Source organism: Epinephelus moara, chromosome 8 (assembly GCF_006386435.1).
Source record: "Epinephelus moara isolate mb chromosome 8, YSFRI_EMoa_1.0, whole genome shotgun sequence".
Taxonomy (NCBI): domain Eukaryota; kingdom Metazoa; phylum Chordata; class Actinopteri; order Perciformes; family Serranidae; genus Epinephelus; species Epinephelus moara.
This window is the reverse complement of record NC_065513.1, coordinates 19,401,002-19,414,407: the sequence shown is the minus strand read 5'-3', so window position 1 is coordinate 19,414,407 and position 13,406 is coordinate 19,401,002.

The window sequence follows — 13,406 nt, the reverse complement described above, 5'->3', positions numbered from 1 at the left end:
ACATTCATGGCTGAAGTTGTGTTAGAAACATTTGTAACTAAGAAGGTAAGAGACCGGTTCAGCTGACATTTCCACAGTTGCTGTAAATTTAGTGAGCATGTTTCTCTTCTGATGCTGTAGCAGAGCAGAGCAGAGCAGAGACTGCAGAGTAGCTCAAGGGAGTCAGGACATGATTTTGCGACCAGCCAGGAGCACAGGGGGGCCTGTGTGGACTCTCCTAAACGTTTTCTCAGCCGTCCGGATTGTCTTTGAAAGATGGCAAGGCTGGGAGTGGAGCGACGCGCTGCAGATGCTGTTCTGGACCTCTCCATCACTGGAGTTATTACAGCTGGGACAACTCAAGCTGTTTTCTTTCTCTCTGTCTCCCTCTCCTCTCCTCTGCCCCGTCTGCCAATCCTTCAAACCCCGCCGAGATGTCAACAGTGTACATGGTGGGCCTCGGTTGTATATTCTAAAGTCCCAGCTCGCCCTGGGCACATCCTCCCTGTCCCTGCCTCCAATCCTCTGGAGATCTAAGGAACTGTTACATAAGTCGGCCATAGGCCCCAGTGCACAGAACGAAATTATCAACATACGTGGCCCGGAGTGAGGGCACGGAGACTCCTGACACAGACTGTGAGTTTAAACCAGAGCTGCAAGCACCTATGGCAGCATCTGTGAGACGTTTTGAGAATTTCAAAGCCAACGTAGCCCCCAATTACAGCAATTTTATTGTTAGTGGCAAGATTGCTGCATACTGTAAAAGTGAACGCATCCTTCCCCCTCAGCAGCCAATCATTTGTGAGAACATAATGTCTGAACATGTGTTTGAAAAAATTGACTTTTGTCTTACAATATTCCCATTCAGTCCCGCTTAACAAAAGAGCACAAAGGAGAATAGGCTGCGGCAGCTTTGGCAGCGCTCATGCAGGGTAGATACAGCGTGCATGCATTATAGAGGCGTAAAAGAAACCAGCACAATCAACACAAAGTGTGTCTTGGCGTAACGCTTGTTGCAAATCCATCGACAGATATCCAAGCCACAATATGAAACTGTAAATATTTGGGTGGTCAACATAATTGTTTTTGAAGGGGCTTGGCTGCTCATATGACAAAAGTGTGGCTCTGGCTTTGGAGAAACTGCATAGGTTGAACACGGTGCAGGATTTCTGCTCAGCATAAAAACTCCTCAGTGTTCTCTGATGATGAAACGTGGGTGATGAAATGTTACATAATTTATGTAATTACCAGCTGCATGAAAGGAAACATGTATAGCACGAACAATGACAAGATAGATAGATAGATAGATAGATAGATAGATAGATATCCATTAAACTTAGTGAATCCTGATTGTGTATCACTTGGTTTCCTTTACCGTTTTGTCCTTTTTTCTTCTACCATCTGCGTGCCGTGCTCGTCTACAGGAGCCAAGTAAAAGATCTGTGACCATGACATGTTCTTCTTGACTCGTGTAATGGAAGCATTCTGGAGAACTTCACTTCTGATGACTAGAATACAGATTTTAACAGAATTTTCAGATTATCCGTGAAAGAAAATACAAATTTATGCACGTTTTTTGCCAATATTAGGAGTTGGCTCATAAGGTAAGGGTGGCATTTAGTCTCCAGATAGGTGCCATTATATTGTTGCAGAAGAAGGGGGCGTAACAACATGATGTAATTGAAATAGCGGCATTAAAATGTAAAAAAAATGTGACAGAAATATGGCATTATTTTGAAGAATCTGATGTTTTCGTCACTTTCATGAGGGTTTAGTGGATGTTTATGTATGTTATAATTAACTTGCCAAGTCTGTTTCAATTGTATTTCATCACATATTGTATTTATACTAACTATTTCACCTCAGTCAAATGCTGAACGTGCAAACTGCAAATGTGCATTGAAAACCGATGGATGGAAATGCGCCCACTGAAACTAAAGTGTCCAGTGGAGAGCAAATTTGAATCTGTAGGAACTTACAAACTGAGTACTTTTGAAATGTAGACACTTATTGAGTAGACCGAGGCCTAACCTCAAACATGCAGTATTGTGAATCTCTGTTACAAAACCAGCAGCTCTTGAGATTAGTTTGGCATCACCATGAATAGCAATTTTCCAGTATTGGCATTGTTTGGTCAGTAAGTCTGTTCATACAAGACACGTCACAAAAGTAAGATCATGTGTGTCCATTGTTGTATATTTCTTAATACTGTATAATCTTATGCATCTGTATATGTGCACATTTGGGAGTACAGAATGTACTGGCCTGTGAGATGTAGATTGAATGTCTTGCGGCTGAGAGGAGTCCCACCCAGAGACTCCTTCATGGGTCTGCTGTGTCAGAGCCAAGTCTCAGGGCCATGAGCGCATTCGCAGCTGGCTCTCTGCAGCCTGAGCTCCCAGCTCTTGGACGGGTGGTACGATTCCTGTTAATATATAGCAGCTCTCCGGGTCCCAGGCCACCGGAGACACGAGGGCAGGATTGTGTCCGAAAAGTGACAGTCAGTACGTTTGGGAGTCTCTTACATAAACATTTCCGTAAGGCTGGACAGGAAAAGGTCAAAGCTGAACAAGCATAGGTTATCCCACGTTAGCCACATTCACGTAAGCCTCTGCCAAACATGTGGTCCTCATTATCTGCACCAGTACAACACGTGATTAGACTTGGAAACATTTCTGAAGATGACGTGGGGATAATTCGCCGTGCGCTCCTGCTAATAAGGCAGCGATACAACAATGAAGTACGCGACTGGGGCTGTAAAAGGTCTGGGTGGGATGAGAAAGCAAAATGGGTACATACGTGAGCAGAGCAGCTCTGACGCCACACAGCTGGTGTGTCACTGTCTCATCTCCTCCATATCAGAACAAGGAGGAACAAAAAGACCATGTTTCTTTTATTCATTTTGTAATGGATTTCCCCTGTCATCAGATCCCGATTAGAGATGGTTTCACACACATTGGCCTTCGCTTGGCTTCTCTGGCTGTTTTTCGTGCCACATGTGTCCAGTGACTGAATGCTTGTCAGAATTTCAGTGGCAGCAGCATAGTGGAGCTGTGTTTTGGTGTTGAGACATGTCATCTATCAGCTGGCTTTGATACAGAAACACACAAGCCACAATGCCACAGTTGAGAAACCCAAGAGGTTCAAATGATTCTTCACAGCCAAGTGGATGAAAAGATCAGTGACATTTATCTTTTATCTAACTTGTGATGGATGTCTGATAGTGGTGTCTGGCTTTAACATTATTTCTTGTCTTGTGATGGGAATTCATGTTTGATGTTGTTTCTCTTTTGTCTTTTTTTCTTTTGTCTCCCATCGGACATATTATTATCCAGTGGTTTAGCGTGATTGAATACATTTGCTGTAGTACTGTACTACTGTGAAATTCGAGGCACTTATACTTTACTTGATTGCTTCACCTACTGTACATATCAGATGAAGTGTGGTTTTTCACAGCTAGAGTTACTTTGAAGATTAAGACTTTACATTCATAAAGCACATGATCATCATGAAAATGATGCACTGTTATAGTGCATTAATGTACAAAATAGTTCAAATGAGCTTCATTCCGACCATCTGTAACATTAAAATGCTGCTTACACAGCAATGCATTAGTATGACCCAATGATAACACCCTGAAAGGAGCCATTCTGAGAAGTATTAAAGATTACTATTTTTGGTGCTGCAGGTACATTTTACTGCAAATAATTCTGTATGTCTAATAGAGCAGGGGTTCCCAACCGGTTCAGCCACAGGGTCCAGATTTCTCCTCATTAGTTCAAGGTCCACACAATTTAATACATTCAGTGTCATACTTCCGTTTGGCCATGTCGCTGAGCTAGTTTGCTGTCTCTGTCAAGTAGCTGTCTGTTAGTCACTCACTCAACAGCAGGAAACACCAATTCAAAATGAAGCTCTGGGACGGAAATTCGCTTTACTTAAAAATTAAGTGTGGCTTTTACAAACATGACATGTTTGCAGGTCATTTGCGGGCCACTTTACTATAGTAAAAGTATGAATGCTTGTATATATTTGTAATAGAGTATATTACAACTTTGTAATAAATTTTCTTTTGATTGTACTTGAAACTAACCTGGAAATCCAGATGCCCCACCCCCAGCAAATTTGAATTTGCACTGCACAGGGATCTGGCCCCGACAAGCAGAGCCTGCTGAATCGCCTATCGGACCAATCAGATCAGTCTGACAGAGGCGGGTTCTGGGCGGTCATAACATGATGAGGACAGTGCTGCGCCATAGGAGTCGAAAAGTCAACAGCCAAGATGGCAGCTGCCGAAGGACCGACGGGATGCGGCAAAAGCATAATATATCGCTTAGCCCCACTGGTCGGCAAACAAATGGGGCTTAGTGCAATGAATATGTCATCTTGTTTTTTGCTCTGATTGGCCATTGATTGTGCTATACAATTGCGTGCGGCGGCATTTGAAATGCCTCAGTTAGTGCCGCCCCTTGGGTAGGAAGGGTGTATTGGTGAGGGCCAGACTCAAAATCTTTCGAGATTTGAGTCTGGATTTCCAGGCTACCTTGAACCTGCAATAACAGATTTTTTTGGCCACTTCGGGGCAGTGGGAACATGTTGTGAACACAACATTGACATATATCAATTTGTGTGTGAATGGGTGAATGTGATTCGTAGTGTAAGACGTGCTTTGAGTGGTTGGATGACTAGAAAGGCGCTATACAGTATAAGTGCAGTCCATTTACCATTTGAAGTTTCTGGGCATCTGATGAAAATAAGTCCAACATTCACTCTCTTTTAGCTCCGTTTTTGGTCTCCACCAGATTCTCAAAAAAATATCTGTAGCTGCTAAAAGATTACTGCTGACAGTGCAGCCTGCAGGCCAATGGCCTCCCTCCATTTCTATACTTTTACTTTCAGTAGCTTACATTTAATACACTACTGGGAGACTGCATCAAACTGCACCTCCCCAACAAGTGTCCTCATGGGTGTTGTGGGTTTATGTTCTGTCATCAGTGCTAATGCTACGTTCACCAGCTGGTTCCTAGTAGTGCAATAAAGTCAAAGTAAGAGATCCCAATACTCTCCCAGCACTGTCAATATCCAATTATTTTTCAGATGTGGCCACACACAATAGTCAACTTGTAAAATACTGAGATTGATGAATATCTCTTTTTGGCATATTAGATAGACAAAGCAAGCCAAGTCTGAATCAGCCTTCACTCTGAACCGATAGTTCAGTTCCAAAGAGTGTTATATCTGTCTTCTGTCTTGTGATTCAAGCCAAGTTTCAGACATTGATGCATCACATACAGTAAAACCTGTGTTATTTATATAAATATGTACAGCAGAACACACATTGGATTGCTTTACATTATGAGGTAATTGTTTCAGTATTTAAATACTGCTGTGTCACAAGCAGACATTTGTTCCTGCTTCTCTTTCTGTTTCCTTTTTCTCCTCTTTCCTTCAGATGATTTGCCTTCTTCTTTCACTTGGCTGCCAAGCGCTCACCAGGGGGGGCACGTGGGTGTATGGCTCCATGTTAGCCACAGCTGCAGAAGACTGTGGGAGAGTCACTGCAGTTACACAACTGGAGCAATCACATCGGTTATGTCAGCTAACATTATTAAATCATGTAGTCAAGGGTCATTGTTCACCACTGGGTGCCGGGATATTGGCAGGACTTTTACTGTCAGCGGCAACAATTAGGTTTTTGACGGAGTTGATCAAATAAATTCATTGTATCAATATGGATCGCTATATGGAAAACACATGTGATGATTTGCATTGTGAAACCCCTGACGATCCAAAAACTGAATATTTATGGAGCCACAGAAATGTCCAGAGATACAGAATTTATTACTTGCATTTCTTAGGCCATTTTCTTATAACGAGATTGGTGAAGATGCAGATGTTTGTAATGGAGAGAATTAGTGTGAAGTTTTCTCAAAACGTCATCTGTTGTAAAAACTTCACAAGTGAGAGTGTGCAGCGGTGTTTTTGGCACAGACACAAACACACTGTAACTGACAGGAAACACCCTGAAAGTACCTTAGTAGGACATGACTCAGAGTGGCATACGTATATCTGAGTCACACCTCGCAAAAATAAACGGCCCATGGTTTGAATGCAACATGAGGTTTAACTGGGAGCTGCAACTGGATTCATTTGACCTGTGTTTAAGGTGAGCTAATGGAGTCTGGGTAGCCATAACACAGTGACTCACACATGGAGATTGCCATGCTATATTGACGCAGAGCAAGACTCCAATATAGGCACACAGTCTGCATCATTAACAGGAATCGGGGAGAGAGGAAAAGATGAGAAGATCATCATGAGTGCATACATAAGAGAGTCTGTCAGTGTTTCATCTGTGTGTACCTCAAGATTTCACTGACAATGGAACATTGACAACAGCTTTGAAACTTTTCTCAAACCAATTACAAATCATATAGCAGTCAAGTCTGTGTAATTTATCCATTTTTATAGCCCAAGATAACAATCTGTACAGCATACAGCACTCTTTGTCCTTAGACCCTCAATCAGTTCCCTGGAACACTACTGGCTCCAAACCATATGAAAATGTTGGGTTTTATGGTTTCCAAAGGTGCTTGACACAGCTATTGCATCACAGTGAAGTATATGTCTGCTTTTATTCTTGCCAAACCTGCAGTATTGTTCTGTGCTAATGCAGTGCAGACATTTCAAATCAATCTTCTCTTACAAATTTACCAAGAGGAAATATATGACCGCGCACTGATAGAATGACTTTGACAAAAGACATTAGTGTCCATCAAAACCGCACTCAAAATGTTGAGTTATTTCAGCCAGCAAATTGACTTTTTGGCTTCCGAAAAAACCAGAGGAGAGTAAAGACAGAGGAGAATATGTTTGACCGTATAGGAGTGTGTGACCACAGGCTTGTAGTCATCAACGATGAAACCGGCTCTTAGGTTGCCTCATACAAAAACGTTGGTGTTTTTATTGATGGCTCGCTGAACTGGAACACGCATACTGAGGGTCTTTGTAGCAGACTGCAATAACGTCTACACCTCTCGCGGCGACTCAGAGTTTATGGTGTTGATCAGAGGTTTATGATGGTCTTTTATTAGACAGTTTTTGAGAGCCTAATTAGATACGGCAGCACGGCTTGGTTTCGTAAGCTCTCTTTGCAACTGAAGTCCAAAGTAGTCCTACTCATGCTGACTGCATGGAAGGTATCCGGAGTAAGACAGCATCCATCCCTGAAGTCTACCTATGGACCGGCTCTTCTAAACCAAGTCATCATAATATTAACCAACCCATCCCATGTGATGATGATAGGTTGATTAAATATATTTAAAAACTATTTTAACCCTATCGGCTTTACATTTATAGAGGTGTATTATACGTGTTCTTTACTCTCATTATGTTATAGCTGTTGTTTTTGTTATGTTTTTAGTGTCTTTTAAGCCTTTTGGTGCGTGACACTGGAAAATACATTACCTTAGTTTACCTTACTTCAATAAAGATTTGAAACTGCTGCAGATCAAATAAATAAGGATGAAGTTAATCAATTTGTGCATTAGTGTATGTCTATTATTAGGTCTTTGGATGTGTTTCTTGTTTCCTGTAGCTGTTTTACCCTTGACTTTTATGTATGTGGCATATGCTTTTATGGATGCGGCATGGTTGGAAGCCCAACCCGCATTTCCTACAATGTGGGACAATAAAATGAACCTTGACTCTTTGATCACATGTTTTTGTCAAAATATTGTTGAAATCAGTAAGTTTAAGTAGAATTCCATATTGTACTTAATGTAATGGATCTATTGTATACAGTTCACTTTGTTTTTGCACAAAATGTTTGCTGTAACTTTACGACATCTGTAGTAAAACGGGTCGTACAGTAAGATGCAAACCCACTGGCATGGTTCTTTAAAGCAATAACAGTACGTCTCTTTAAATATTTTGAGTGGAAAGCTGTAAATTCCTTTCTGACAGAGTTGTGTAAAAGATAAACAAAATGGCGCCATGGAAACCTAGATGTAATTACAGTATGTTGTCAAAGCCCACACATTTCTCTTTAGGTTTTCTGGGATGCATTCACAGACCACATTGGCACAGTTAGAGAGTTTCGTTGCCCCGGGAAATGTGTACATTCATCATTTATGGGAAGCCGATCTGCGTTCAGTTTTCTTCTGGTAAAAGTGCAAAAAAATGTTAGTACTAGTGTGACCTATAATGTGTCACAGTGATTACTGGCTTCCTTTCTTTTTACTGGGTCCTGCAGGCCATGTTTTCATTATTACTCATCTGTGCATTAAACTGCTCTTCCTGAACTATAAGTTAAACCTGTTAAAAGTAGTGGAAATCTACTGTGGAAGTTGTGCAGTTAAAAGGCAGAATGTCTTATCATGCAGGTAGGACTAAAAAACTTCTGTTTTCCTAATAGAAATGCAGTATTTAGGTTTCTAAACTCATTTCCTTTTATCGTTCTGAAATCATTATCACCCAATTTATTGTATTTAAAGAGATCTATGGTTGGGGTTGAAACTGATCTTGTGAAAGGCCTTGTTGAGCCACAGTGACGCTGAAGGCCAAAATGTGGTTGAAAACAGCTTTAGTTGAAAGGAAAATTCAGCATCGAATGACAACCGAGATATTGAAGGCTGAAGTGGGAGATAGTTTTGGGTGGATTCGTGGCAAATTATTGCACCCTTACCAATTTAATGAATAATACAGGAGCCAGCACTGCAGCCACATGTGCTTTCTATTCATGATTGATTTAAGGAGCCATAAAAAGTCATACAATCCATGCAGACTTCAGGATCCCAACCCAAGCTCCGGCCAAGGACACGGGTGGGGTCACTCAGCCACCTGGCATTGTGAATAAAAGACAGACATCAGCTTCAATCAGTTTCCCGGCATGCTGTTTACATTTTGCTTGAAAGTAAAAAAAGTGGGCTTTTTGCATCAATTTGCAGATCGGAAACAGATGGCGTCAAAGCAAGAGCAATCGAAACTGTAAGATGCTTTAAGAAAAGTGTCAGAAACGTTAAAACCAGTTGACTTAAGAGAAACACAAACACACACTTAACATATAAGAAGCAAAAAACTGTCAGTAAACCAGGAGATCTTTAATAATGGAGAAATCAGTGTGAAGAACAGCTGGACAGGCATGTGAGATGTCAAGTGATATTAGATCTCCTCCAAGCCGGTAGTACCGTGAAGTTATGGATACCATATGCTGTTGGAGGCTGAAGGTGAGGACTTGAAGAAAAAAAAATGGCTTCAAGATAAACTGTATGATTGCTTTCAAAGCATGTGTTTAACAGAGGGCAGTCATTACTCCGGAGCAGTTCCTCCATTTATAAATGATTAGACGTAAGAAACCCATTTAGCCAGCCAAACACAAAGGAAAAATTGATGAGTGCAGGCCCCCAGTTCTCTGATGAACAGCGCTCCTACAGATGTTTAGAAAAGCCCGTCACTTATTAGCACTCGGAAAGCTTCTATCAAACAAAGTAAATGCCAAAATACACAAGTCAACATTGTGGCTCAGAAAGCAGTGACTTGCCAAATATACACAAATATTTAATCAAATACATGGAATACAACATATAATATTAAACATCTGCAGTGCACGGGGCTAAAACGTGCAGAGGAACACGAGGTTATGTGTAATTGAATGAAGTCAGTTTACATGTGTCGCATACATAGATTTGTGGGCGATAATACCAATTCTCTCATTAAAATCACAATCAAAACATCACATACAGTAGCATGTTAAGGGTTGCACCAATTATTTACACCAAAGTTGTGCTTTCTGCCCATAGATTGTTAATATTAGTGTACTTTTGAAGGAAAGAAAACAACTCAGTGTCTGGAGTATACGCTGACGATGCCGACCTGACCTGATATGAACTTTTCATTTATGACTGGAGCAGCAGAGAAGAATGCTGCTTTGTATTATGAGTTAAAAGAGCTTCATTAATGTGGGTGTGTTTCTATTATCATGAGTTGTCACTACTTTGGCTGTGTAACTGACAATTAACGTCACGTTGAGTTGGATGTTTAGATCTTGTGTCACATCTCCTGGAATTAAAGCTAACAAACTATGTAAATATTGACATTAAAATTAATGACACCTACAGGCATGTTGAGGTACTGCTCCTTTTACATTCGCCCCAAATTGCAGTATCTCCATTTTGTTTTTCAGGAAACACATTACAGACAGTGTCATGCAATCTCTATGCAGCCTCACTGAGTTTCTTGATTTAATAGAGTAGATCTGTCTGTGAGTATCATCACTTACCTGTGCTGTTGGGTTATCACCACCGCCAAGGAGGTTATGTTTTTGTTTCGGTTTGTTTGATGCTTTATTTGTCAGCAGGATTACAGAGAAACTACTGGCCTGGTTTTCATGAAAATTGGTGGAAGGGTGTAACATGGGCCGTGGAAGAACCCATTCAGTTTTAGAGCTGATTTGATTAAGGGACACATACAAGAATTATTTTTTTTCGTTGGTTGACATTGCAAAATAGGGCACTTGGCCTTGGTTGAATGAAATGCCATACATCTTAATCCGAAGTCCCGTCTGTGGGTCCTTGTAAAGTTTTATGACATGATTATGATATGTAAACAACTGCTGTATTTGCTGTGTTTACGTGGTTAACTCATACAGCCTAACGTTAGAAAGCTAAGATCCTTGCGGTTTGTTTGATGCAGACCATTGCAAGATACGACCCCTACAGCAGATTCAATAAACCTCTCTGTCAGACAAACAACAAACAAACAAACAAACAGAAGGATGTAGCTCAGAGATAGAGCGGGCCGTCCACTAATCGGAAGATCAGTTGTATGATTCCCGGTTTCTCCTGTCCACATGTCAAAGTATCCTTGGGCAAGATACTGAAACCCACATTGCTCCCGATGGCTGTTCCATTGGTGTGTTAGTGCATCTGAATGGTTACTAAGTAGCAGCTGGCACCTTGTATGGTAGCCTTGGCCACCAGTGTGTGAATGGGTGAAATGGGATATGTAGTATAAAAGTGCTTTGAGTGGTCAGAAGACTAGAAAACCGAGTGCAGTCCATTCCACAGATTGATAATATTCCAGTTGCACTCCCAAATATACACTCCCAAAGGTCCAGACGATCTAAATGCAGCAATATATTTAATCTAAACACATAATTACATCCATTGATATCAACAGACTGCCGTTGCATCATTTCAAATGTTCATATTTATCCTCTTACTGTTCAAAATAACTTCCATTTGCATGTACATATGCCAACTCCTCGCTGTCAAAATGGTGGCTGAGCTCTCTCCTTTTGATTGACGCCTCACTTGAGACAATAAGAGCTTCCATGCTCACTCTACACCCCCCAGTAGTCAGTGAGGGCTTGTGTTGAAAGGAAGGGCCTACCTCACCTCTCAGGTTACGGAGCCAATCTCAAACAAGCAGTTGGCCTGATGGCTTATGGGTCTTGTAGTCAACGACACTCCTGACCTTAACATCAGTGTGTTGCCTTTCCAATGAGACCATGCATGTACATGTACAAAAAATGGAACCAGCCCAGCTTTCAGTTTACTTGACTATGCCTTGGTGATGGGCGTTTTAAGTGAATTTAGGTGAATTTTACAGAAATGGTAATAGGTTTTAAAATCAAGTAGATAGTAGTTAAGTTCAATATTGACAAACAAGCTGACTGTAGAAATACAGTGACTTCATATCACAATCCACAGCCTGCACGAGTAGCGGCTCAAGCTGCATACATAAAGTAGCCATTATAGGGCACTTGGGGAGAGTGCTTACATGGTGAATAAGGTGGCCGGGTGTCCTGCTTTATGCAGGACTGCATAGCATTTTTATCCCATCTTCAGTGTCCCACATATTGAGGCGATGTCCTGCAGTTTGATTGGTTCTTGGTTTCAAAAGTCAGACCCCTGCAGGAAATCTGGCTATCATCCAGAAGAAGAAAGAAGAAAGAAAGGAAGACTGTTATCATGGGGATGTGTTTGATGTCAAACTGTGCACATGTGGGTCAAATGCAGGTTAATCTGTTACTGTCTCTGCTACGTTACACTACGCCCAAATGGGGAAAATTACGACTTACCACAAAGTCACGAGCTATGCAGTTTCAGGTAGAATACAATGGAAAATGCAATAAAGAAAAGGTAATGCAGCTAAAAGGAAATGCAACCACTAACTACTAAGACTGTGAAACTATTTGTTTGCCTCACTAGGTGAGACTGGTGGAAGGTATTTCTAGTCATTAAAAGAAAAAGTATACATCACAAGATCAGGTTTGCACTTCTGGACTCCAACCACGTCATGCTAATCTTCTGTACTCTAGTTCTAATAGTTTTGGAAATATATCTGTAGTGGTTGCAGTTGCAGATTTGCATATCACAGAAGACTTTCCCAGTGCCCTTCTAGTTTACTTCATGAAACCACTGTTAAAAACAGATAGCTAACTCACTTTAATGTTAAGATGGTTAAAGCACTTAAAGCTTGAATGAAATCACCCTCTGTCTCATGTGTTGTGTTGGCCATTTGTGCAGAGTGACACATCTGTGAGGGCAGAGGAGTTTTAGATAATTCTCTTAGCCAACAGTGCAGCGTCATCCAATGCAGTTCCCCCCATCGCCCCTAACCAAACTCCCTGCTCACCAACCCTCCCCTGCCACACAACATCTCTTCTCACAGAGGATCCTTTGTGTAACAGGAAGCAGTGTGAAAAGAGAGAAGAAATGGGAGAGGGACGAATTTGTTCCATCCTCTCCTCTTGTCGATCCTGCTGAACAGACCCCTGTGTGACACTAAATAATCCTCGGACAGAGGGATGGCTGTAAATTCAGTATTAATCTCTTCACCGTTGCTGGAGTAATCATTACAGCCCACGACTCTATCTGTCTTTCTACTTCTTTTTTCCATCTTCAGTCAGACGATTTGCATTCTCATGTGGAGCAACCTGCTCCACATGCTGTGACCTCTTTACTCAAAATCATTCACTACTTCGGTGCTTTCCTCCATGAACAGGATAATAGCAACCACAAGGCACAGAAACCGCAAATAAATAAATAAATAAATAAATAATAATTGCTTTCCAAGAATCATGAAAAAAGTCCATAAACAAGATACTTAGAAAAATAAGAAAGACAAAGATTAATATATTTAATAATATGACACCAAAGATTATTTCTATAAAACCACTCCATACTGATCTTTTATTTCAACTTTCACTCATTACTGGTTTTATAGCAGTGCTGGAATTTATCCCAGCATCTTTGGAGGCACATGGTCTGCAGAGTTGTATTTGCGGCAAACTCCGTGTGGCTGAGTGTGATCACACTCCAAGGTTAAGTGTGATGGTTTAAGGCCAATGATTCATAGATACTTTGACGTACTTTACACAGCATGACAGACTATAAAGTGTTCGTAAACTGTTTTGAAGTGTT